Source organism: Euprymna scolopes, chromosome 31 (assembly GCF_053919585.1).
Source record: "Euprymna scolopes isolate OS-2025 chromosome 31, ASM5391958v1, whole genome shotgun sequence".
In the NCBI taxonomy this organism is placed as follows: Eukaryota; Metazoa; Mollusca; class Cephalopoda; order Sepiida; family Sepiolidae; genus Euprymna; species Euprymna scolopes.
In genome coordinates, this window is record NC_136512.1 from 35,934,980 (window position 1) to 35,953,223 (window position 18,244).

Consider the following 18,244-nt stretch of genomic DNA (forward strand, 5'->3'; position numbering starts at 1 on the left):
TGCTTCTCTCTTCTAATCTCATATCACTACATCAGGTTTAATAGTTCCGTACGTAAATGTAGGAATTGTATAGTTACAGTGGATGGTGGATGTCTTATTTCTAACTGTTCTTTCTAGTATGTTTGCCCAGGACTTGCTGCTACATTCTATATTCAATATATGTATGTGGTCCTGGATATGACCTTAAAATATATCCAATGGCGAGGCCCCAGCTTGCAGGCTTTGGGGAGTGTGGAGCCACCATTTAATTGCCATTGTTTTGACAAACTTTTAGGTCTGACCTTTATTCCTGATCTAAAATGGAACACGTACATCACATCTGTTGCCAAGGTCGCTGGAAAAGTGCTGGGATCTTTCTGCCGCTTCATTAGATACCTCACTGCTGATACATGCTAAATAAGAGCCAGGTACGTCCAAGGATGGAGTACTGTTGTAACATCTGGGCAGGAGCTGCTAGAAAGGACTTATCCTGCCTTGATAGAGTTCAAAATAGACTTCGTAGCCTAGTAGGGAGTGCCTTTTTCTCTTTCCTGCAACCTTTTTCTCACAGAAAAGACGTTGCGAGCCTGTCTCTGCTTTATCGTTATTTTCATGGCAGGTGCTCGTCTATGGTCCCCCACTCTCATCAAACTTTCACGAAAAACACTCGTCTAACTGAAATCACTATCAATTATTTCCCCCACTTTTTATCTGTTCCTAAACCTAAACATAGATTCCATGAACAAAGCTTCTTTCTTAGAACTGCACGCCTGTGGAACTCTGTTCCGTTTATCCGTTTGCCTGCTTTCCAGCTGGCTACAATATGGTGGTCTTCAAATCCAACGTGAACAAGTTTTTGGTGAGCTGTCCCCTTAAATTACTTAGCAATTTTCCACTACTAACGATTACTACAATATTAACTACCGTACACTTATTAAGCCTTATCGTCGAGGGGCTTTGATAAGTGGTGACTCATATGTAAAAAAAAAAAAAATAGCCAGGATCAGCGTTAATCGTGTAGTTGAAGTGGGAAATATATTACATTATAAATGCGAGTTTTGCAAGGTTAAAGAATAAGAACCGAACCGAAGGTTAACGTGAAACTTAATTGTATTACTTATGGTTTTCTTAGGTTGATTTTAATTTTTATTCTAATATATATAAATGATAATTATAGAATTAATAATCCGATGTAATAAAAAAAGAAAAAACGAAAATGTTTTATATGTTCAACATTTTGTCTATTTTTCATAGATGATGACTGATTTAAAGAAAAATATAGTGTTTCTGATATATATATATATATATATATATATATATATATATATATATATATATATATATATATGTTTTTGCTATATATTCCCGGGACTTGCTACATTCGATAGTCAACTTTTGGGTTTGTATTACTGTACACATAGATTCGAAAAAGTTGTCAAAAAACAAATATATAACAAATAAATGTTATCAAAGGCAAGATAAGTTACTTTTCTGCCAAACTGGATATATTTTTCGTGTTTTTATTCAATGTAACATATTTATTCAGCTCGAAAAACATACAGTGTTTACCGATGTATTCGAAAATTCAAGATGGCGTCTCACACCCTCTTTAACACCGTAAGTATGGAAAAAGGTGTTATAAATAAAAAACTATACAAAATACTATTAAAAACCCGCCGAATATATGTCAACCTATTTCACAGTAACATATATTGAGCGAGTATTTAACAGTATTTTATCCGGTTTTTTATTTATAACATCTTTTCCCACACTTACCGTGTTAAAGAGAGAATAAGACGCCATCTTGAATGTTCCAATACATCGGTAAACACTTTATGTTTTTCGAGCTGAATAAACATGTTAATTTGAATAAAAACATTAAAAAATATATCCAGTTTGGTAGAAAAGTAACTTATCTTGCCTTTGATAACATTTATTTGTTATATATTTGTTTTTTGAAACTTTTTCGAATCTATGTGTACAGTAATACAAACCCCAGCTTTTTACAAATGGTCCAGTGGAGATATTTACATATATACATATACATCGTATGTTTGTGCATTGTGTGTGTGGTGTGTGTTTATATTTAGTACTTCAAGCATTTTCAATATATACAGTCTCTGCCTCTCTATCTCAACCCCCCCTAACATACACGCAAACAACCGAATCCCTATCCTCCACCCATCGTCATCTGCGTTCTCTTTTCATCTCCATATCTCCAACTCTCTATCTCCCTATGTTTCTCTGACCCAACCACCTGTGGTGGGCGAATTTTACATAATAACGATTAAAATAGAGCTAAGTTAAAGCTTTTATTATGTGAACAATCCCAGACAATTCTCGTTTGTCTTGCTGATTCCATTTGTTTGGGCGATTAGGTAGCGGTGTCAGAAGCCGCCATTAAAATGCGTGATAAGAACTTGAATAATTCAACTTACTATCTTTCGAAGCTTATAACTACTTGAAAAATGTAATTAAAACCCTAATTTTTTTTCAATTAAAGGAGCAAAGACCAAATTTAAAAATAAAATAACAGGTTTAATAGCAAACTATGCAATATTTGTTTTTTAAATCGGTTTTCTTAAAAAGATTTAAAGAAAATCAACGAAATTTTACTTACCTCGATTATAAAAAATATATATAAATTCAAAAAAAAATCACTTACCTATAAAACTACTATTCAATGGGTACTTCCATTCTTCATTGTTAAGAATTCATTCATATTTATACTTATATTCCGTGTTCTTTTTTAAATAAAATACGTTTTTAAACAAGGATTCCAAAAAACCGCGAACTCAAATGTTTTTCAGTGTTGAAATAAAGGGAGACAAATGTCTGCTTTTCTTCGAGTTTATCTTCCGGTGGCTTCGAAGCGCCACAAGTAATGTCTCTTTCTATTGCGTGCTGTAAACCAAAATTAGTATTCTTGGGCCATCGTAAATAAAAAATGAACACATTAACTTATCAGTTTTTGCCGTTAAAAAAACCCCACTCTACCGATTTTTGATTTTTTTATTCTCTTAAAGAAATACGTGAGTTTTGATTTAATATATTTTATTCCTTCTTTATGGAGGGAATTTTCTTTTAATATCTAAAAAAAAAACATTGAATGAAATAGAAAAAATTGTAATCGTACGAAATTTTCTGAACAATATAACAAGATTATAAGGTTTCACTTAAAAAAAAAAAATTTAACGTGGTTTTTTCGAAAAAAATTTTTTAACTTTGTGTTATATATTCGTTCTTCATTGAGTTCTCACTAGGGTTATCATCCTGGGGCGCCATTTTGAATCATTGAGGGGGACCAAATTGAGCTTTCGTTACATTTGAATATGTTATATAGAGTTCTTGATTTAGGGGCACTTTTTACGTTTGGGTGTATACACTATATAACATCAAAGATTCCGTGTGATTGTCTCTAATATAAATGGTTGTGTGTTTGATTATCATAAAGGGAATCGTGTGTGTGACATGTAATTTCTGAACCTACCTCTGTTCTCGCTGTTGAACCATCTGGCAATTTCTCATCCTGGAGGGAGACTTGATACCTGTTTGACGAAGATTTATCACTCCAGGACGATGAAATGGTTTTATAGTTTTTTATTTCACTTTCCCCAGAGGTTCTGCAGAAGTGGAAGTGAAATCGCTTGTGTGGGCTCTTCTTCACACACGTCAGCGTTCGTCTCCCCCCTCCCCAGTTAAGAGGGGGAGACCACGGAAAAAACCGCCCGTCTTCTTCAAAGCTCAAATCAAATCTCACAGATCTAGCCAACCACGTCACACATACGTAATTTGGTCAGCTGACCTTTGGTTCTGGTAAACGTGTCTACCTCCACGTTTACTCACCTCTCTCTCTCTCTCTCTCTCTCTCTCTCTCTCTTTCTCCCCTCTCTATTCTCTTATAGAGACACAGAGAAAGAAAATAGAAAGAGTAAGAAAGCCAGAGAGGGGGGGGGAGAGATGCTCGTTAACATTTGGACTTTACAGGTAAATTTGCAAATAACTGTTCTTTTTTTGTTTTGTTTTAAATTAGCTTATTTTATTTATTGATCTTTTATCTTCAATTTGTGATATATAAATTTGAGGTGAGAAAATTAATTATTTTCATTTTAATAGACATTTCAAAATGGGGGTGAATTTAAAAAAAAACGCTTGTCTAGAATATTATATTCGATTTATTGGAAAGAGCATAAAATTTCACATTGAACCTGAAAATATCTTAAGAATTGAACCAATAGAAGAATTTTGATAGATTTTTAAAGTTTAAAAATTGAAAAAAATTAACTCGTAAAATTCAATTGATTTCATTACGTAAAAAAATGGCTGCATGAACGCGCACAGCCACTTTGTAAACACTATTTTTTTAAAATAAAAATAATATTTCTATTATTTTTTAAACAACTGTAATAGTTTATTTTGGAAGTATATTCCATAAAGAAAATAAACAACCCACTTTAAAAAGAGAAATTACGAGTTTTTTTTTATATTTTATTCGCAGTTTTGTGTTAGGGGTGTCAAAAATTCCCGAAAAATTCTGATGCACCTAGCGATCAGGTGACCCAAAAACAAAGAAAAATGGCTTCAGTTAGCGGATGTGGGATTGATAATAATGATTAATAATGTTTTGTGAAGGAAAGCATTGATTTAGGGAGAATAGTATTAAAGTTTTGTTTTTAGCTAAACTTGGAAAACGGTATTTGACCCGTGGGTCAATCTCCAAGGACAGTGGATGTGTGAACAAATTCGATGGAAATTTACTTCGATATGCGAGTATGCACAGAGCCAATCAGAAGAGAAGGAAATGAGTAATGGCGATCCCTCATTGGCTGGTTAGGATTCGGAGAAGCTTCACTCCTCCACCCAACTACTGATATATAAGCCTATGGAAGAGCGAGTTTTACCAGATGAAAGAAGACAAGTGAGAAGTCAGGTGAAAGAAATGAGAAGGAAAGTTGAATATAATCGAGCCAGCTCCCAAAACGCCGTGTCTAAATCGAGTTTCTACTGTTATAGTATCTCTCGTTTGTAAGCTGAAAACAATTTTGCCACATATTGTATTTGAATTGACTGACAAAATTACCGCAGTCAGACTTTTCCATTGCTGCTGACTGTCCGTGACACATAAAAAAGGGGAAGGAAAACAATAATATTCACATAATTGTGTCGACGTTATCATAAATGAAAAAATGATTCCGGAATTATAGATAATCGTTACCCAGGTAAAAGCGCAAGACGACACCTGTTGAAACGTGGAATTTATAGTGATTAATTACAAATATCTATACCTTTATCTTTGTACTGTGGTATAATTTTAAAACTTTGTAGTCATATGTTTCTATTAACATAATTTGTTATAAAAAAAAGAAAACCAACGACTGGTGTTTTTACTTATTGGAGTTTGCATTGCTACCAGACCGTACGGTCAACTTAAGTTATTTTTCAGGAGCCATCTATCGGGAGAGGAGTGTATACCTTGGCGCCGGAGAGAAGGCTGCGGCCAACGGATCAATAACAATCACAATGTGGCGTGGACCTGACCCGTCTCCCTGGATTGGCAGACTTTTGTTATTGGACAGTATAACAAGAAACCCTTGTCAACCCCTGTCTCCATGTAGACGATTAGGTCGAACTGTAGTACTGTGAGAGTTGTACTGGGTGACCAGAATAACTGCTGAACTTTTGTTTCGGGGCGTTCCGTGATCGGAAAGGCCCAACATGAACGCATATGCCGGTGAATTCCCCCTTGGGGTCTTCGTCGTGTTATACTCTCTCTCTCTCTCTCTCTCTCTCTCTCTCTCTCTCTCTCTCTCTCTCTCTCGTTCTCTCTCTTTCTCTTTCCCCCTCCCTCCCTCACTCTCTCTCTCGTTCTCTCTCTCGTTCTCCCCCCTCTCTCTCTCATCGACACACTCACATCTATAATCGACACACTCGCAAATTACGTTGTTGTCCTCATTCCCATTCAATCCACTTTTCGTCCTTGTCTTGTGTTTCTTTCGTATCACTCCTCATCTCTTTTCTTTCTCTTCTTTTCGCCTTCTTTCACTTCTCGCTTTCTTTCTTCCACTGCCTCCCCACTTTATCCTGCCTTATTCCCCTGTCTCAATTTTCTCGTTTTCCTTCTCCCCCTCCTCTTCTTATTTCTCCATTTTCTTCTTCGTTTGACTCACAGTCCTCTTTCTCCGTCTCCTCCTTTATCTCCCCATTCTTCTGCCTTTCCCTCTCCTTTTATCCCTCCGTCACTTGCGTTCTCCTTCTGTCTTACCATCACTTTCTTCCTACCTCTCCCCTTTTTTTCTGCCTCCCTTCTCTTTCAATTTCTGTTTCCTTCATCTCCTCGCTACCTTCCCCTCATACACAAACGACACATGACGCTCCTTCCATGCGTAGTCACAAAATCACACCTTCGTTCACTTTCTTCCATTCTCTCTCTCTCTCTCTCTCTCTCTCTCTCTCTCTCTCTCTCTCTCTCTCTCTCTCTCTCTCACACACACACACACACACACAAACACACACATGCACACAAAATACTCACTCCCTCTCTCTATATATATATTTATATATAAATAAATATATATATATATTAGCTTAAGCTTAAGTATATATATATATATATATATATATATATATATATATATATATATATATATATATATATATATATATATATATATATATATATATATATACAAAACTTTATTATAGCTGTTAAAAAAGGAAGCCTGAGTTTTTTAAGGACGGATGGCAAACATTTAATAAAGGTTGAAAAAAAGATTATTAACTTTTTTTAACCTTCATTAAATGTTTTCCCTCCGTCCTTCATTTTTACCATAGATACACACAAAAAAACTCGTTTTTTTAACATATATATATATATATATATATATATATATATATATATATATATATATATATATATATATATATATATATATATATACACTAGTATTGGTGCCCGGGTATTTGGAGGTGTATGGTGAGCAAAAAAAAAAAAAAGCGGTCAATTTTTTTAAACTTTGACCCCTATTATGACCCCTAGAATTTATTATTTTGGGCTCAAATTAAGTTATTATGTTAGATCCATGTCCAAGGTATCTATATCTAAAATTTCAAGTGTGTAGACCCCAAATTTTCGGAGGACTTCAGTAGAGTTTTCAAAGGTAAAATCGTTGAACTTTGACCCCTTAATCGAAAAATTTCTGGCCCAAAATGGATCCGATCGATTTTCTCAAATCTCAGTACCCTGTATATAAAATTTCGAGTCTGTAGACTAAAAATTGACAGAGTTATTGCGTAGGGAAATGTACACACACAGACATACACAGACAGCAGACACTTTCACTTTTATATATATATATATATATATATATATATATATATATATATATATATATATATTATATCTTGTTTGCTTTTTGCCTTTTCTCATTTTCTCTCTCCCTTTCCTTTTGCCTCTCCCCCTGTCTCTCCTTCTCATATCTCCCTCTTCTTTCTTTTTTCTTCTACCACAGCATCTCTTTGTTTCCTCCTCTTTTTGTTTCTCTCATCTTTCGCCACTCTCCATGCATATACTGCATACACTCCCATTTACAAATGGCATTAACACATTAATTAATAAATAATATTGACTTTATTTCATTTTTCATACTGCATTCATATTGCATTCAAATGTGATCTGTTTGATAAATTTCCCTGACAAAGTTTCTCATCAATATTTCATTAGTGCACTTTTCAGCTTTTTCCTGAAAACTTCCGACATTGAAGATTTTACAAGCAGACATTTGTTGGCTTGATATAATAATCATTCGAAGTTAAGGAAAAACAAGTGAAGCATGCAAGTTACCATGTGAGTGCACCGTGAAGGAAGCATAAAAAAAAGTTCAGCATTTGACTCCTCCCCATTTAGCCCCAAAAGTCCCCAGGGGACATAAAATCCTGATGAAAATGAACAAACGGTGCAGTTTTAGGCCTTAACATATGTAAATTTGAGTTCTGCACCACGCAAAAAGAAATGACTAAGTCCATTATTTTTCGCCCCCCTCAGTTAGCCCAAAAGTCCCCAAGGCCTTAACATATTTAAATTTGAGTTCAGCACCATGCAAAACTGCTTAATAGATATACACAGAAAATTTTGGACAAATATGCTAAAATATTCCCAAAATTGGAGTGTTTTTATTAGCCCTAAAAAAGCCCCTGAGGGCACACCCAAGAGTTATCGCAAAGTATAGACAAACAAAATTATATAGAAATCAGTTAGTTACAACTTTTCAGAAAGTTTTATAGAAATCTAAGGCATCAATTTTTTCTAATAAGCAAAAAAGTATCAATTTTAGCCATTTTAATCCGAAAGGCACCCCTAGAGTGGCAACCAGAGTTTTCCCGGAAAATCCGTTCTGTTACTTTTTTACTCATATCATATTTAATGTTTGTGCAAAATTTCAAAAAATTCTAAGACGTAGTTTTGGAGAAAAGTGCGGACAGACGAACGTATGAACGGATGAACGGACAGAGGTGAATTTACACGTCCACTCTCCTTTTGTCGGGGTGACCATTAAATTTCTCCGTCACTATGTTGCGATCATTTGTATTATTAGGGCTGCTGTTCTAATCTTTCATAACGTTTCAGTCGCTGTAACCTCCGATCTTTTTCAAGTGTATCATGTTAAACTCGAGTATTTTTGTGTCGAACTCGGAAATCTGCACGAAATGTCGTACGTAACCTTTTATTTAATCCACGAGGACACCATGCTAACCTTTTATTTAATCCATGCTCTCGTTTCCTAGAAGTCCTTAGTAATCCGCAATTGTATTTTGGAGTGTCAGCTGCATTAATGATTGAACCTCCAACTTCCAGAAGAGTGTGACATACAACTGAATTTAATAAATGTTCTATCCATTATGTCACGGGTCCTTGCAGATAATTCTAATATGAAGAGTAATCTGAAGACTCGAAATAATAGGAATAAGCAGTCCTCATCTAAAAAAAATGTTGGTAACGTTATATCGGAATTCGAAATTTAGCGCTGACGGATCGGCAACAAATCAAACCTTTATGTATACGAGACATTTTAGAGTTAGACACACACACACACACACACACACACATACATACATACATGATTATTGCAACGTCTTGTCAGACGAATGCCACTCCCTCAGACACTTAAAAGTCCTTGAGCCCAAAAATGACTTCCATCATCACGGGACCATTTTAATAGACAAATGCCTGGGGGAGTATCTATACACAGATGATGTTACAGAGTCTTAGCTTTGTACGACAGCTAAGTCTCTCTCTCTCGGTTCAAAATGTTGAGATCCAGCAACAAGCAAGAGCAAGATAGCCAGCAACAAGTTAAACTGCATACCAGCTTAATGCGGGTACTGGTCTCCCGCTTTATGGTTTTTTAAATCAGAGATTTGCTTCTCCTAGAAAGGTTTCCTTCACCACGACTTACGGGAGCCCTCTCCACCCCAACACACACATACACACACACAAACACACACAGTGCTAGTTGGCCGTTGCTTTGGATACGTGTCTATTCGTTTTCCCCTCGCGTATGTTACAGAGCATGGTTTCGTCAGCAAATAGACTCCTCTTGGACACAATTTACATACATACATACATACATACACAATTTACATACATACATACATACATACATACACACACACACACGTATACTTTTATAATATACTGTTTCACTGGGAATAGCGCCCCATTTTTATGCCCATCGTAAAAAAAAGGTTCAATTCTATTTACTATAAAAGTTTACAATATATATACCACTTGTACGTAAGGAATAATTATTTGGACCATATTTACAGGGATCTATGTAGAGTATTGAGCATCGATACGTCTATTCGCATTACATTAAAACTTCTGCATGTTAGTATAATCAGGAAAGCAAGAAACAAGGGAAAAAGTGTAGCAGTTTGATGGAAGAAACTATTAGACTAGAAGACTTCTAGTAACCTCAACGGTGAAAGGCTGGGATTTTTATGTTTTTCAGGTTAGTCATCGTATATACGTCGAATAGTCACAAGTGCTATTTCGTACGAGAACGTTCCATTAAAGTACCAGGAAAAGAGGCATTGTGGCGATGAGACAGAAGTTGGGGCTTAGTTGATAGTGCGAGACCTTATTTTAGGACCCTTCTAAGAGAGAAAGAGAGAGAGAGAGAGAGAGAGACTAATGATAGATGCACTAGCCCAAATGTGATAACACTACTCTATGCATGGGCGAATGGGTGTTTTGTAGAGCTACATGATACTGTCAATTGTGAATCGTTTTCTAGCACGGTAGCGGGAGCCCACCTTCTTTGCAACAGCCTTGGCAATGGCCTTAATGTATTTATTCGAATTTATGTTACCTGTAAATGTTAAGCCGAGTATTTTGGATGATGAGCTTTCATGAAAATCGATGGTTGAGAAGGTTTCTTGTAATTGTTAAAGGAAACAAGACTAGTTTCATTAGCAGTAAATCTTACCATCCATTTTGTCCCCATTTCATTACAGAATGGAAATTATTTTTTCTCCGGTTTCAGTCATTGCTTTGGATACGTGTGCATTCGTTCCTCCCCCACCCCCACCCGTGTATGTTATACAGCATGGTTTCATCAGCAAATAGACCCCTCTCGGACACAATTTTATCTGGGATTTGTAGTGAGAATAAAATCTAAGATGAAAATATTGTAAGAATAACACTTAAGATGAGAACGGTAATTCTCTATCTATATAAGATCCAGGTACGTTCAAGGATGGAGTACTGTTGTACAGTAGTTAATATGACAATATAGTAATCGTTAGTAATGGAAATTCGGTAAATTTGTTAATTTAAATGGAACGGCTCACCAAGCACTTGTTTATGTTGGACTTGAAGACAATCATCAGCTGGAAAGCAGGCAAACCGAAGACAATTCTACAGGTGTGCAGTTCTAATAAAGAAACTTTGTTCATGGAATCTATGTTTAGGTTTAGGCACAGATAAAGAGTGGGGAAAATTATTGATAGTGTTTTCAGCTAGACGAGTGTTTCTTGTGAAAGTTTGGTGAGGGGGGACAATACATTGGAGCTCAGACGAGCACTTGCCATGAAAATAACGATAAAGCAGAGACAGACTTGCAACATCTCTTCTGTGAGAAACAGATTGCAGGGAAGAGCAAAGGGCATCCCTATTAGGCTACGAAGTCTATTTTGAACTCTATCAAGGCAGGATAAGTCCTTTCTAGCAGTTCCTGTCCAGATGTGGCAATAATACTCCATCCTTGGACGTACCTGGCTCTTATATAGGTAGAGAATTGCATCAGCAGTGAGATATCTATTGGATCGATAGAAGGATCCTATCGTTTTCCCAGAGACCTTGACAAAGGAGTTGATGTATGCGTTCTATTTCAGATCAGGAGTAAAGGTCAAGCCCAGAAGCTTGTCAAAACATGAAGTCTCTACAAGACGATAGCCACTCATTTCAATTGATGTCAGATGGGGATCAGAGCGTTGATGATGTAAAGATAGAAGCTTGGTTTTAGATGCATTAAAAGTAACCAGACACCTCTTTCCCCATTGTACCATGTGCTCAAGATCAGAGGAGAGAGAATAAGAGAGAACTTGATCGTTTACGGTCTTTGATGTGCTTCCATAGATACTAGTGTCATCAGCATAAGTATCTACGAATGATGTGTGATTTGGAAGATAATTAATGTAGATCAGGAAGAGAGTTGGGCCCAGGATGAACCTCTGAGAGACTCCAGCTGATAAACTGTTTTGTTTGTAATATATAGTTTCATCTTTTTTACACCCTAATACTTGGGGGAAATCGATAATATTACACTATAACTGTAGCAAGTTTCTTTGTATTAGCGACGATGTTGAATAGTTAAAGTGGAAAACCAATGGTCGGGTGGCAGTAGATCTGGAGCCGATAGGAAGATGACTGCGTTTTGCAGACTTCAGCTTGAAAACTAGGACCAGCTTTTGTTGAAGCTGATAACAGCTGTTACTAAGCGATAATAGCTTTACATCGTACATTTTTAGTTAATCCATCAGACAGGTTATTGATATATAGGAGAAGTAGAATTGAACCGAGAACAGATCCTTGGTACACTTCACTGCATGCCCTCACATCCTTGGGAAAGACAACCATTTGCTTTGGCACGAAGGTACGTTTGTAAAAAAAAATAACCCAATCTAATTATAGAAGGAGTAACAGGTGGTTAACCGAGTCAAACACTTTGGGAAAGTTCAATAACAATATGTCTCTACTGTCGCCTTCGTCCATGATATTGGTAATAAAATTAATATTATAGTTTTGGCTTCAGATCGACAATCTTCATTAATAATAGAAACTAGCGGGACCTGTTGGTTGGTTGGTTGGTTGTTTTTGTTTTACGGCATATCAACCCTTTTCGGGTTATTTAATGCCGAATCCAAAGATTTTGAAGAAAATTTTTTAATAGAATATATTTGTTGTTTTCAAGTCGGTTTCTATTTAACCCACAGTTGGAACCCTAACAGGTACTACTACTCTGGGTCAGAGTGGACCTGGGAGCAATGGTAATTAAAGGGTGGCTCCACACTCCTCAAAGCCCACATCTGGAGCCTCACCACTGGATATAGTTTAAGGTCATATCCAGGACCCCCATTGAAAGACTTTTACCCTCTGCAGGGGGGCAGTCGGTGTATTATAATGCCCCACCGACAGGGCCAGCGGGACCTGTGGAAATTACACAGCAGAATCTTTCATATGTAATATATTGATGTTTGCATTCTGTAGATGTTTAGTGTAAATGAAGACGCCATGATATAATTGTAGCTCTTTTTTTTAAAACTGCAAAAGTGTTTATTTAAGCTAGCAGGGAATCCGGCGTAGCCCGGTCGTAAAATACGCTTTATTATGATATTTCAATTCATGCAAATTTCATATAGATTATTATTGAGTCAATTTTCTATCTATATATGATAATGTTATGATTTCAAAAATAAAAAGAATATATCTATATGACTTGGGCATATATATATATATATATATATATATATATATATATATATATATATATATATATATATATAAGTTGAGTTCCTTCAGCAATAATCGAAACCGAAACCAAAACTTATGAAGAATTTGGTAAAATTATTTATAAAAAAATAGATGAATTGAGTGCAATCAGTTATAATCGAAATCGAAACCAAAACTTATGAAGAATTATTGCTAAAATTATTTATTGCAAGTAATGGAAAGTCATAACAATTAAACGACAGTCACTCTGAAGAAAAATAGATGTAAGCGTGACATACAAAATAACGCACACGCTATCGTATTATATAGTACAGTTAATAGAAATAATAGGATAGTTTCGACTTCAAACGGACAGATAGAAATCTCTATTAGTAATACAATACTATAGTACAGTTAATATATTACCTATACTTTTTTTTATATAGTAATAGAATAACTTCGGTTACAGACAGACAGGTACCAAATCTCCATTAGTAACAGAAGTACTTTATATATTAAATTACTTAATTATATAGTTTCCATTTCAGACAAACAGATACCAAATCACCATTTGTCATAAAAAATATTATAGTGCAATTAGTACAAGTAATAGTATGGTTTCGGTTTTATACAAACAGATACCAAATCTCCATTTTGATGCTTGGTTGTTTTGTTTTACGGCATATCAACCCTTTTCGGGTTATTTAATGCCGACTCTATTTTGAATAGAAATATTATACTACAATTAATAGAGGTAATAGTAGAGTTTCGACTTCAGGCAAACAGATACCAAATCTCCATTGGAACTAAAGGTACATTAGTAGAATTAATTAAAGTAATAGCATAGTTTTATCTTCAGACATATACGAAATCCGAATTACTATGGTCCTGGATATGACCTTAAAATATATCCGATGGCGAGGCTCCGGCTTGCAGGTTTTGGAGAGTGTGGAGCCACCCCTTAATTGTCATTGCTCCCAGGTCCACTATGACCCGGAGTGGTAGTACCTGTTAGGGTCCCAACTATGGGTTAAATAGAAACCGACGTGAAAACAACAAATATATTCTATTAAAAAAAATTCTTCAAAATCACTGGATTCGGCATTAAATAACCTGAAAAGGGTTGATATGCCGTAAAACAAAAACAACCAACGAAATGAATTACTAATAGAAGTACAATTGTAAAATCAATAAAAGTGATCCCGGGTGTCCCCATTGTAGGGCCCTAGCTGAGGAAACGCCAGAACACCCACTCTTCGAATGCAGCGGATTCAGATGGTACTGGTTGTATGTCAACGAAGTGGCGGTTTGCATCGATCTTGAGCAGCCTCACCCGCTGGACATGTCCTACGTCATTCATAGCTCCGAACCGCCGTGGGACAGGGAGAGACGAATGATGTTTCTCGCGACCATGTCCATAGCCAGAATGATGATATGGACCTCGAGACTGCATGAGAAGCGTGGAGTTGAATCTTTTACTGATCAGGATCTGATCCTCTTCTTCAAGCACCAGCTGAAGGTAAAGATACGAAGTGATAGAAGTGATAGGAATAGATTACGTTCTGCGGCCTGAGACAGAAGAAGGATGAAAATAGCGATTTGATATACGTAGAGGTGCCAAGTTGGAGTTCGTGTTTCCCACCTGAGCATGCTGCACACGGTTCCAGATTTCTGCCAGACTCCAGACCCCTCAAGTGTCTAGATTAAGTTCTTAGCTAGCCGAGTGAATGGCCTCCTCCATCTCCGAAAGAAACCTCCAAGATGCCCACACCCCAACTTTTCGTCCTCTTGGAGCAACTTCATATATACTCCCTACCTCATTTTCTTGTTTAAAATTTAGCTCCATTTAGAGATCGACCTGCTTGTTTTCGGTCTCCAGCAAGCCGAACAACAGTGGGCGGTCTTCCATCGAGAGAGGGTTGGGAGGTCTTACCAACGTTTTTGTTTATGTTTTTTTACCTTTTACAGATTTTTATTATTTACATATTTTATACACTAGCAGGGACGCCCGCCATAATCTGGCCATAAAATACGTTTAAATATGATATTTTAATTCATGCAGATTTCCTATATATTATTATAGAGTCATTTTTCTATCGATTCTTTTATATCATAAAGTTATGATTTCAAAAATAAAATTAAAAAATACATCCCTACGACTTGGGTGCATCAGCTTGAATCGAAACCGAAACCAAAACTTATGAAGAAGATATATATATATATATATATATATATATATATATATATATATTATATATATATATATAAACTTCTTTCCAGTTAACGAAAAAAACATTAAGAAATTTATGTGCGAGGTTTGAACCTACAAACCACGTTATGCAAAAATCCTACAGACCACGTCATGCAAAAAAAAGAAGAAAAAAGACACATAAATTTTCAAGTCCTCTAAAATTCTTTGGAGTTAATGAAAAAAAAATAAAGAAATTTATTTACGTGGTTCGACCTACAAACTACGTCATGCAAAAAAAGAAAGAAAAGAAAACACGCTATCAACTTACCCACAGTAGAATTTTCACGGCCCGTTGTTTTATCATTGTTGCTAAGCGACGGCATTTAAACTTACCGACGATAGATAAATAAAAATAACGGTTTCGATCATCGATTATCGGTAATAATCGAGGGTATTCTGAGACAAAACTTAACTAAGATAACCCCCAGAATTATGCACTAAAGTTCTATAAATTTTGAAGAAAATCTGTTCAACCGTTTCGGAGTCTATAAAAAACGAACTCATATATATATATATATATATATATATATATATATATATATATATATATATATATATATATATATATATATATATATATATATACAGACAGTTGCATTTATATAATCATAGAGATATATATAATTAAAAAAAAATCTTGTTCGAGGAATCTAAAGTAGGACGACCCCTGGTGTGTCAGCAGTGTTGTGGTGAATGATTACTCTAGCTAGGACTAGCATAGACCAACAAAAGGTACAATTACGAGGATGACTATAGATCTCCCTCCCCAATTTTTGAGTGGCCTTGTGCCTAATTTTTTGTTTTTCGATTGTCCTTTTGTACATTTCAGGAAAATATAAAATATATAACTCAAATCTGTATCAATAAAAGAATGTTAAATTTATTGTTGTCATATTTGGGCTGGTGCATCTTCTACTAGTCTTTCGCTCCTAGACAAGGTTCAAAAGAGAGTCGCTAACCTGATAGGTCCGTAACTGTCATCTAAGCTTCAGCCTCTGTCCCATCGACGAAATGTTGCATCCCTCTGCCTGTTCTACAAGTATTTTAATGATAAATGCTCAGACGAACTGCAAGCACTTATATCCCTCGACATAAATACCCCGGACAAACCCGACAAGCAGCTAAATCCCACCCCTTCACAGTAGAGATCCATAGATGTAAGAGAGCCTTCTACTCCAGTAGTTTCTTCCCCAGAACTGCTAGACTGGAATTCTCTTCCAGGTCCCTGCTTCCCCAACTGTACTGACATGCAGAAGTTCAAGTGTAACGTGAACTGACATTTTGCTGTCTATCTCCCTACATAGTACCTCTGTAGTTTATGTCCTGATAGTAGCCCCCTACATCAAAGTGGCAATGTGCCTTGTTTGGGGCGAAAATGTAATTTAAAAAAAATCACTGTTAAATTTATTTAAATATTTTAGTGTAATATTTTATTAACCTTCACACCAAAAGGTCATGCATGGTTTTGAGAAGCAAGCACACTAGGATAAGCACAATCTGACTTACAAAAAAATGCCCGAGCGTCGCCGTCAGCATTCCCCGATAAGGATACTCCAGACTATTACCAATAAATTAATCTCTTCTCATATAGAAGATAAAGCTTGGGAAGGTGAACTAAACTAACAAAGCAACTCTTGTACTGAAAAATTCTGTGTGATAACTCTATGTATAATATTTCTTCTTGTTTCTGGGGATCGTCTGGCATGGATCACCAATGCTCCGTAGACCACTGCGATAGATTACAAATTCATATATGCTTATTTGTTTACTTTATTTTATTCAATTACTAGTTGTGTATGTGTATATTTATACATTTCTATTAAAAGATTTCACACAAAAGGACTCCTTCAGTCTTTGACAGACTATGGATACCCACGAAGAGGTGCCTGCGCATGAAATTTTTGTGGCAGGAGGTGCACAATCTCCAACCACACCTCTCCTGAGACGACATTAAATACCAGTGCCAAGTGAAGTGTATGTAAAGGACGACTGGAAACAAATGCCGAGATAAGCGGGGAGCACATACAGCGCATAGAATTCGCAAATAGTCACCCATCTGGTACTAAACAGGCTCAATGTTGCTTAACTTCGGTGATCTGACGAGAACTGCCGTGTCAACGCGACTATGCAGTATTATATAGGATTATAGGATTTACGCCTAAACTAATTATGAAATTCGAAACGTAATGACTACTTAGCTAGACTATTTGTTTATATTGGGCGGGATCATATTTAATGAATTATAAAACAAAAAGCATTTTCATTTTGGATATTGCGTTTTTGTGTTAAATAACCCAAAATGGTTGATATGGCGTAAAAAACAGTAGATGAATGAAACGAAAGTGATTGTTGAATGTTGATATGGATATTTCGGTCGGTATAATCACGTTGACACACCAGTTCCCGCTGGATCACCGAAGTTAAGCAACGTTGAACCTGGTCAGTACTACATGGGTAACAATTTGGGACTTTCAAGTGCTGTATGTGCTCTCCGCTTATCTCGGCATTGTTTCCAGTCGTCCTAGTCTTCTCCTTGCTACTGGACTCAAACAGTGCCGATTCAGAAGAAATGTGGTTGGTGATTGCGCAACCCTTGCCTCACAATTACACGCGCTACTGTCCCTAAGGGTATCCTTTGTCTTTCAAGACTGAACGGAAGCATAGGGGGGAGGGGCAAAATGCTGCTCTCGCTAGCGACTTTGAATTGCGTTGGAAATTGTGTGTATTCTGAAATCTGATCAAATCCGACGACCATATTTGTTGCCGCGTCTCCCCATTGAATTGTACATGAATTAGTGATGTTTCTCTCTCTCTCTCTCTCTCTCTCTCTCTCTCTCTCTCTCTCTCTCTCTCTCTCTCTCTCTGTGTGTGTGTGTGTGTGTTTTCTTGTTGTACTTTTTCTGTTTGGTTATTTATGAAGAGATAGGGGCAGAGAGAGAAAGACAGAGACATAGACAAAGATGGAGAAAAAGGAAAAGAAAGAGAAGGTAAAAGTGATAACAGGAGACAAAGAGAGAAAAGGGGGA